Genomic DNA, 10513 nt, shown 5'->3' with positions numbered 1-10513 from the left:
TCTTCTTCTTCTTGTCGTCAGAATCATATTCCTTGCTCTTCTTCTTCCTTCTGTTCTCATTGTCCCACTGTGGACACTCAGAGATGAAGTGTCCAGTTTTCTTGCACTTGTGACATGTTTTCTTCTTGTAGTCATGAGCAGAAGCTTCATCATTCCTTGAGCTTGATCGTGAAGATTTTCTGAAGCCTTTCTTCTTGGTGAGTTTTTGGAATTTCTTCACTAGCATTGCAAGTTCCCTTCCAATGTCTTCAGGATCATCAGAACTGCTGTCAGATTCTTCTTCAGATGAGGAAACAGCTTTTGCCTTCAAGGCACGAGTTCGCCCATAGTTTGGACCGTAGATATCTCTTTTCTCAGAAAGCTGAAACTCATGTGTGTTGAGCCTCTCAAGTATGTCAGACGGATCGAGTGTCTTGAAATCATGACGTTCTTGAATCATCAGGGCTACGATGTCAAACGAACTATCAAGTGATCTCAGCAGCGTCTTGACGATTTCATGTTTGGTGATCTCAGTGGCGCCGAGGGCTTGAAGCTCATTTGTGATGTCAGTGAGCCGGTCAAATGTGTGTTGGACATTCTCATTGTCATTTCGCTTGAAGCGGTTGAAGAGGTTGCGAAGAACACTGATTCTTTGATCTCTCTGGGTTGAGATGCCTTCATTGACCTTGGAGAGCCAGTCCCAGACCAGCTTGGATGTCTTCAAGGCACTCACACGGCCATACTGTCCTTTTATCAGATGACCACAGATGATATTTTTGGTAGTGGAGTCCAGTTGAGTGAACTTCTTGACATCAGCAGCAGTGACACCTTCTCCAGCCTTGGGAACACCGTTCTCGACGACATACCATAGGTCGACGTCAATGGCTTCAAGATGCATGCGCATCTTATTCTTCCAGTAGGGATATTCAGTTCCATCGAAGACGGGGCACGCAACGGAGACTTTGATTATCCCTGCAGTCGACATAGCTAAAACTCCGGGTGGTTAAACCGAATCACACAGAACAAGGGAGCACCTGGCTCTGATACCAATTGAAAGTGCGTTATATCGACTAGAGGGGGGTGAATAGGCGATTTTTATGAAAGTCTTCAAAACGTGGGAGTTATGAAGACAAACAGCAAAGATTATGCCTATTACTATGCAGCGGAAGTTAGATAACACTAGGCCAGCCATGGTCAAGTATTCAATAGAGTGAAAGCACAATGACAAACAGCTGCAGTGTAATAAGGATCAGGTAGGAAGAAGTTATGAAGCCAAACAGATTATACATTCACGTTGTGAAGACAAAAGATAGAGCAAGCATGCAATGGCTTCACAATGAGTAACAGTAAGAAAAAGAAGTGAAGATGAAACCAGTGACTTGTTGAAGACAATGATGTGTTGGACCAGTTCCAGTTGCTGTGACAACTGTACGTCTGGTTGGAGCGGCTAGGTATTTAAACCTTAGGACACACAGTCCCGGACACCCAGTCCTGAACACGCAGCTCAGGAAACCAAGTCCTCACCGTATTCTCCTTGAGCTAAGGTCACATAGTCCTCGCCCAATCACTCTGGTAAGTCTTCAAGGTAGACTCCCAAACCTTCACAAACTTCGTTCACTGGCAATCCACAATGTCTCTTGGATGCTCTGAACGCGACACCTAACCGTCTGGAGGATTCACAGTCCTCAAGTGTAATAAGTCTTCAGATCACACAGACAAGAAGACTTAAGTGATGCCCAATGTTCTCTGGCTCTGGGTAGTTAGGGCTTTTTCTCCTCGCTAGGAATTTTCTCTCAAAGGCTTCGAGGTGGGTTGCTCCCAAACGACAAAAGCCGTACACTAAAATCTAAGCAGCAAACCGTTTATGGTTGTAGGGGTGGGCTATTTATAGCCACTTGGCAACCCGACCTGATTTGTCCGAAATGACCCTGGGTCACTAAGGAACTGACACGTGTCTCAACGGTCAGATTTCAAACTCTCATGGCAACTTTACTTGGGATACAAGCAAAGCTGACTTGTCCGGCTCTGGACAAGATTCGCTCTCATTGTCTTCACTCGAAGACATAGGTTTTTTTTGGTTTAGGCATCACTTCAGTCATTCTGACTGGTTCTCCTGGACCCCACTTAACAGTATGGTGGTTCCTATGACTCAACACAAGAGAAAAAGAACTACGAAAGATCTAACTCTTCGAGCTCCATAGGCTTCATAACGTGTCTTCTTTTGTCATAGTCTTCAATGTGAATATCTTCATATACCACCTTTGGCTTCAATGTCTTCATACATTTTTAGGGGTCATCTCTGGTAGTAAAACCGAATCAATGAGGGACTTCTACCTGTGTTATCCTGCAATTCTCACAAACACATTAGTCCCTCAACTAGGTTTGTCGTCAATACTCCAAAACCAACTAGGGGTGGCACTAGATGCACTTACATGCATGTTTTTGGTTTCGCAGAATATCCATATCAAACGGAGTCCAAACGGGATAAAAACGGACGGAGCTTGTTTTTGAAAAATATGGAAAATTTGGAAGGAAAATCAACGCGAACTAGTGCCCGAGGTGGTCACGAGGCAGGGGGGCGCCCCCCCTTAGGGCGTGCCCCCTACCCTCATGAGCCCACCGTAAGGCGGTTGACGCTCTTCTTTTGCCGCAAGAAAGCTAATATTCAGAAAAAAATCACAACGAAGGTTTCAGGCCAATCGGAGTTACGGATCTCCATATATATAAGAAACGGTGAAAGGGAAGAATCGGAGAACGCAGAACCGGAGAGAAACAGAGAGATAGATCCAATCTCGGAGGGGCTATCGCCCCTCCCATGCCATGGAGGCCAAGGACCGGAGGGGAAACCCTTCTCCCATATAGGGAGGAGGTCAAGGAAGAAGAGGAAGAAGGGGGCCCCTCTCCCCCTCTCCTCCGGTGGCGCCAGAACGCCGTCGTGGCCATCATCATCATCACCGCGATCTTCACCAACACCTCCGCCATCTTCACCAACATCTCCATCACCTTCCCCCGTCTATCTACAGCGGTCCACTCTCCCGCAACCCGTTGTACCCTCTACTTGAACATGGTGCTTTATGCTTCATATTATTATCCAATGATGTGTTGCCATCCTATGATGTCTGAGTAGATTTTCGTTGTCCTATCGGTGGTTGATAAATTGCTATGATTGATTTAATTTTCTTATGGTTATGTTGCTGTCCTTTGGTGCCCATCATATGAGCGCGCGCGTGGATCACACCTTAGGGTTAGTTGTATGTTGATAGGACTATGTATTGGAGGGCAAGAGTGATAGAAGCTTCAACCTAGCATAGAAATTGATGCATACAGGATTGAAGGGGGACCAATATATCTTAATACTGTGGTTGGGTTTTACCTTAATGAACATTAGTAGTTGCGGATGCTTGCTAATAGTTCCAATCATAAGTGCATAGAATTCCAAGTAAGGGATGACATGCTAGCAGTGGCCTCTCCCACATAATACTTGTTGTCGGTCTAGTAAACAAGTCAATTGCTTAAGGGACAATTTCGCAACTCCTACCACCACTTTTCCACACTCACTATATTTACTTTATTGTTTCTTAATCTAAACAGCCCCTACTTTTTATTTATGTACTCTTTATTATCTTGCAAACCTATCCAACAACACCTACAAAGTACTTCTAGTTTCATACTTTGTTCTAGGTAAAGCGAACGTCAAGCGTGCGTAGAGTTGTATCGGTGGTCGATAGAACTTGAGGGAATATTTGTTCTACCTTTAGCTCCTCGTTGGGTTCGACACTCTTACTTATCGAAAACTATTGCGATCCCCTATACTTGTGGGTTATCAAGACCTTTTTCTGGTGCCGTTGCCGGGGAGCAATAGCGTGGGGTGAATATTCTTGTGTGTGCTTGTTTGCTTTATCACTAAGTAATTTTTATTTGCTGTTCTTAGTTGTTTCCTATCTTCAGTTATGGGTAGGAAACGCAAAATACCAAAAAAATAGTTGTACCTACTAAACCAATGGTTGAAGAACCAATCAAAATCTATCACACTGTTGAAGCTTATTACTTGGATCATCTTCGATCCCTATGTGCTCGTGCTGAAACCCCAACTAGCTTAGTTGAGGGCAAATCTTTAGATGAGCATGCTTGTTATGTGCGACACCGTATATCTGAAAAAGGGAAATTATTATGGAGTCAAATTCAACGTTTGCAATGCTATGCTTGGAATTTATGTGAATTATATGATTTTACTTGTTGTTCTGAAAACCCTAAGAAACACCTTCCCTACCAATGTGAGTTTATTGATAATGGAATCTTATAATCTTATGCTAAAGGTGTTTATAGTTACTATGATGTTCAACAAATTGAAGAATTTGTTGCTTTTGAGGGTGCTTATGAAATTGCTTCTTTGATTGAAAAGTATGATGCTACTTTTCACAAATCTGAAATTTTTTCTATACTTAAATATTGCTATGATAATTATGCTTCTAATACCTATGTTAAAAAATATATTGAGGAATACTCCGCTGTCCAAGAAGAGATTAATATTTTGCAGGAGTCTATGGAAGAAGAAATTGATGGCACTGTGAGCTCATTGGATGAAAAAGATGAGGAGAGCGAAGAACAAAAGGAGGAAGAGCGGATTGATCACCTGTGCCCATCTTCTAATGAGAGTAAATCTTCAACTCATACATTGTTTAATTCTCCTTCATGCTTACCGAAGGATGAATATTATGATAATTGCTATGATCCCGTCGATTCTTTTGAAATATCCCTTTTTGATGATGCTTGCTATGCTTGTGGCCAAGAAGCCAAGATGAATTATGCTTATGGAGATGAACTTACTATAGTTCCTTATGTTAAACATGAAATTGTTGCTATTGCACCCACGCATGATAGTCCTATTATCTTTTTGAATTCTCCCGATTATACTATATCGGAGAAGTTTGCACTTATTAAGGATTACATTGATGGGTTACCTTTTACCGTTGCACATGATGATTTTGATAAATATAATATGCATGTGCTTGCTGCTCCTACTTGCAATTATTATGAGAGAGGAACTATATCTCCACCTCTCTATGTTTCCAACATGATAAAATTGCAAGAAACTGTTTATACTATGCATTGGCCTTTACTAGGTGTGCATGAATTGTTCTTTTATGACATGCCGGTGCATAGGAAGAGAGTTAGACTTCGTCATTGCTTGATATATGTTGCTTTGTGCTCACTACTAAATTACAAATCATTGTTAATTAAAATTGGCTTTGACATTCCTTGGGATCCGGGTGGATTCACTACTTGAGCACTATATGCCTAGCTTAATGGCTTTACAGAAAGCGCTGCCAGGGAGACAACCCGGAAGTTTTAGAGAGTCATTTATTTCTGTTGAGTGCTTTCATATAGTTTAAAAACAACAAAAATAAAGAGGGGAACCCAAAACTTTTCAAAAAGGAAAGTGAAAGTGAGAAAGACAAGCACTGTTGAAGTGGGAGAGCTCCTTGAACTTTGTTCATGCTCACGACAACTTTGTGAATCTTGATTACAGGAGCTTTTCAAAAAAAAATTATCCCCTTGTACAATTCCATTGTATTATAAAAATAATGTTCCAAGGTTTGCCTTTAGGATGTTTACATTTGCTTGATGGTTTGTACGGTGCAGGACAGAAACTTTGGCTGTAGTGCACGATTTTACATTTTTAGCTGGAACGTCAAATGGTTCTGATTCTTTCTGCACTATATTTCTTTACAAATTTTTTATTTTTCCTAATTTTGGCAGAATTTTTCAAGTATCATAAGTATGGTGAATGTTCAGATTATTACAGACTGTTCTATTTTAGACAGATTCTGTTTTTGATGCATAGTTTGCTTGTTTTGATGAAACTATCAATTTATATTAGTGGATTAAGCCATGAAAAAGTTATATTACAGTAGACACAATGCAAAAACAAAATATGAATTGGTTTGCAACAGTACTTAGAGTAGTGATTTGCTTTATTATACTAATGGATCTTACCGAGTTTTCTGTTGAAGTTTTGTGTGGATGAAGTGTTCGATGATTGAGAAGGTCTCGATGTGAGAAGAAGGAAGAGAGGCAAGAGCTCAAGCTTGGGGATGCCCGAGGCACCCCAAGTAAATATTCAAGGAGACTCAAGCGTCTAAGCTTGGGGATGCTGGGGAGGCATCCCCTCTTTCTTCAACAACCCCAGCATCCCCTCTTTCTTCAACAAATATCGGTATGTTTTCGGATTCGTTTCGTTCATGCGATATGTGCAAGTCTTGGAGCGTCTTTTGAATTTAGGTTTTTATTTTTCTTTTTATGCACCATCCTGGTATGAGATAGTCCTTGGTTGATTTATAGAATTCTCTTTGCACTTCACTTATATCTTTTTAGTATGGCTTTATAGAATGCTTCATGTGCTTCACTTATATCATTTGAAGTTTGGATTGCATGTTTCTCTTCACTTAGACAACCGCCATTTTATAGAATGCTCTTTTTCTTCACTTATATTTGTTAGAGCACGGGCACATCTTTTTTAGAAAGAATTAAACTCTCTTGCTTCACTTATATCTGTTTAGAGAGATGACAGGAATTGGTCATTCACATGGTTAGTCATAAAATCCTACATAAAACTTGTAGATCACTGAATATGATATGTTTGATTCCTTGCAATAGTTTTGCGATATAAAGATGGTGATATTAGAGTCATGCTAGTGGGTAGTTGTGGATTGTAGAAATACTTGTGTTAAGGTTTGTGATTCCCGTAGCATGCACGTATGGTGAACCGTTATGTAACGAAGTCGGAGCATGAGGTGTTTATTGATTGTCTTCCTTATGAGTGGCGGTCGGGGACGAGCGATGGTCTTTTCCTACCAATCTATCCCCCTAGGAGCATGCGCGTAGTACTTTGTTTCGATGACTAATAGATTTTTGCAATAAGTATGTGAGTTCTTTATGACTAATGTTGATTCCATGGATTATACGCACTCTCACCCTTCCACCATTGCTAGCCTCTCTAGTACCGCGCAACTTTCGCCGGTACCATAAACCCACCATATACCTTCCTCAAAACAGCCACCGTACCTACCTATCATGGCATTTCCATAGCCATTTCGAGATATATTGCCATGCAACTTTCATCGTCATCATATACATGACTTGAGCATTCATTGTCATATTGCTTTGCATGATCGTAAGATAGCTAGCATGATGTTTTCATGGCTTGTCCTTTTTTTGATGTCATTGCTACGCTAGATCATTGCACATCCCGGTACACCGCCGGAGGCATTCATATAGAGTCATATCTTTGTTCTAGATATCGAGTTGTAATATTGAGTTGTAAGTAAATAAAAGTGTGATGATCATCATTATTAGGACATTGCCCCGGTGAGGAAAGGATGATGGAGACTATGATTCCCCCACAAGTCGGGATGAGACTCCTAACGAAAAAAAATAAATATATATATATATATAAGAGAAAGGCCAAAAAAAAGAGAAGGCCCAAAAAAGAGAAAAAAATGAGAGAAAAAGAGAGAAGGGGCAGTGCTACTATCCTTTTTCCACACTTGTGCTTCAAAGTAGCACCATGTTCTTCATATAGAGAGTCTCTTGAGTTATCACTTTCATATACTAGTGGGAATTTTCATTATAGAACTTGGCTTGTATATTCCGATGATGGGCTTGCTCAAATGCCCGAGGTCTTCATGAGCAAGCAAGTTGGATGCACACCCACTTAGTTTCCAGTTTGAGCTTTCATACACTTATAGCTCTTAGTGCATCTGTTGCATGGCAATCCCTACTCCTCACATTGATATCTATTAATGGGCATCTCCATATCCCGTTGATACACCTAGTTGATGCGAGACTTTCTCCTTTTTTGTCTTCTCCACATAACCCCCACCATCATATTCTATTCCACCTAAAGTGTTATGTCCATGGCTCACGCTCATGTATTGCGTGAAAGTTGAAAAGGTTTGAGAACGTCAAAAGTATGAAACAATTGCTTGGCTTGTCATCGGGGTTGTGCATGATGTAAATATTTTGTGTGGTGAAGATGGAGCATAGCCAGACTATATGATTTTGTAGGGATGAGCTTTCTTTGGCTATGTTATTTCAATAAGACATAATTGCTTGGCTGTTATGCTTGAAATATTATTGTCTTTATGTCAAAAGATAGATTATTGCTTTGAATCACTCGTGTCTTAATATTCATGCCATGATTAGACATATGATCAAGATTATGCTAGGTAGCATTCCACATCAAAAATTATCTTTTTTATCATTTACCTACTCAAGGACGAGCAGGAATTAAGCTTGGGGATGCTGATATGTCTCCGTCGTATCTATAATTTTTGATTGTTCCATGCCAATATTATTCAACTTTAATATACTTTTTGGCAACTTTTTATATTATTTTTGGGACTAACATATTGATCTAGTGCCCAGTGCCAGTTCCTGTCTGTTGCATGTTTTTGGTTTCGCAGAATATGCATATCAAACGGAGTCCAAACGGGATAAAAACGGACGGAGCTTATTTTTGGAAAATATGGAAAATTCGGAAGGAAAATCAACGCGAACCAGTGCCCGAGGTGGTCACGAGGCAGGGGGGCGCCCCCCCCTTAGGGCGCACCCCCTACCCTCGTGAGCCCACCGTAAGGCGGTTGGCGCTCTTCTTTTGCCGCAGGAAAGCTAATATTCGGAAAAAAATCACGGCGAAGGTTTCAGGCCAATCGGAGTTACGGATCTCCATATATATAAGAAACGGTGAAAGGGAAGAATCGAAGAACGCAGAACCAGAGAGAAACAGAGAGATAGATCCAATCTCGGAGGGGCTCTCGCCCCTCCCATGCCATGGAGGCCAAGGACCATAGGGGAAACACTTCTCCCATCTAGGGAGGAGGTCAAGCAAGAATAGGAAGAAGGGGGCCCCTCTCCTCCGGTGGCGCCAGAACACCGCTGTGGCCATCATCATCATCGCGATCTTCACCAACACCTCTGCCATCTTCACCAACATCTCCATCACCTTCCCCCCTCTATCTACAGCGGTCCACTCTCCCGCAACCCTCTGTACCCTCTACTTGAACATGGTGCTTTATGCTTCATATTATTATCCAATGATGTGTTGCCATCCTATGATGTCTGAGTAGATTTTCGTTGTCATATCGGTGGTTGATGAATTGCTATGATTGATTTAATTTGCTTTTGGTTATGTTTCTGTCCTTCGGTGCCCATCATATGAGCGCGCGCGTGGATCACACCTTAGGGTTAGTTGTATGTTGATAGGACTATGTATTGGAGGGCAAGTCTGACAGAGCTTCAACCTCCACCCGCGCTACCGCAACCCACGCCATCACCAGCGCCATCTTCGCCACCATCCACCAGCACCACCATCGGCGCCCGATCCACCACCGCGCCTCCATCAACGCCGCCACCAGCGCCGCCTCACCACCTCGCGCTGCCTCCCATCCATCTCCCTGCTGCCCCTCCACCTTTCTTCTTCTCCTAACCCTACTGCTACTCTTGTTCTTATTCCCCTTGCTGTTGTTGCCTCCTCTGTGCTGTTGTCTCCGAGCCCCCACGCTGCTGCCTCCTTTCTTCGCTGCTGCTCCTTCTTTGTACCCCTACCGTTTCTTCTTCTTCTCTCTGCCTTGCTGCTGTTGTCCTTCACCTGCTGCTGCTCTTCTTTCCCTAACGTCGCTGCTGCTGCTCTTCTCCAAACCCAAATTGCTGCTACTTCTCCCTTTGTGTGTGTGTGTGTGTAATTTCTGCGAACACTTATTGTTGAAACTCATTCGATTGTAAACTATTTTACCCTACTTCAATATGTGTGATTCACTTGTCAAGTAGTTGTCTGTTACATTCAGTTTACTTGTTCTGAATTTTATGTTGAAATTGCTCTATGTGGTAGTCAGTTTTGTTATCATTTATTTTTCAGCCTCCGTGATAGCTATGTACTAGTGACATGTGTATGTGATGTGAAACAACTGTGTTCTGTACATAATCTTGTTTCTTCCCTGTGTGAGAATTAGTTGAGTCAATTCCCTGTGTAATGTGGTTGTTGTAGAAACTTGTTCAGTTTGTAGTATCTGTGATGTCAAACATTTTTGTCCTTGTCCCATTACCTTTGATATGTCCTTTTCTTATGTATATCTGCTAGTTATATTTGTTATCATCTCTTGCTACATTCTTTTGGTTCATGATGATGTCCTGTGTCAATATTTAGTTTCTAAAATAATATGAAAATACCAAAAAGACTATGAGTAATATCTTAATCTCTGTGTGCTATTTGCATTTTATTTGTGAAAGATCTTCGGGTATAACCTTGTTTAGTTTAGGTTTATTTGCTGGCATTCATAATCTGAATTGTGTTACCTAGATTTAGTCTTGCACCATCGCTGATCGCCTAGTCCCTGTGGAGAACACGACATCCGTAGTTTTGGCGTAAAAACCCCACTATTCTCACAATTGACCATTTTGGCGCCGTTGCCGGAGACTAGCGTCGAGTGACCTTACTAGGCTATAGACTAGGTTTTTCTTCTTTTTCTAGTTTGTG

This window comes from Triticum urartu, chromosome 3 (assembly GCF_003073215.2).
Source record: "Triticum urartu cultivar G1812 chromosome 3, Tu2.1, whole genome shotgun sequence".
Taxonomy (NCBI): Eukaryota; Viridiplantae; Streptophyta; class Magnoliopsida; order Poales; family Poaceae; genus Triticum; species Triticum urartu.
This window is presented reverse-complemented; position numbering follows the sequence as displayed.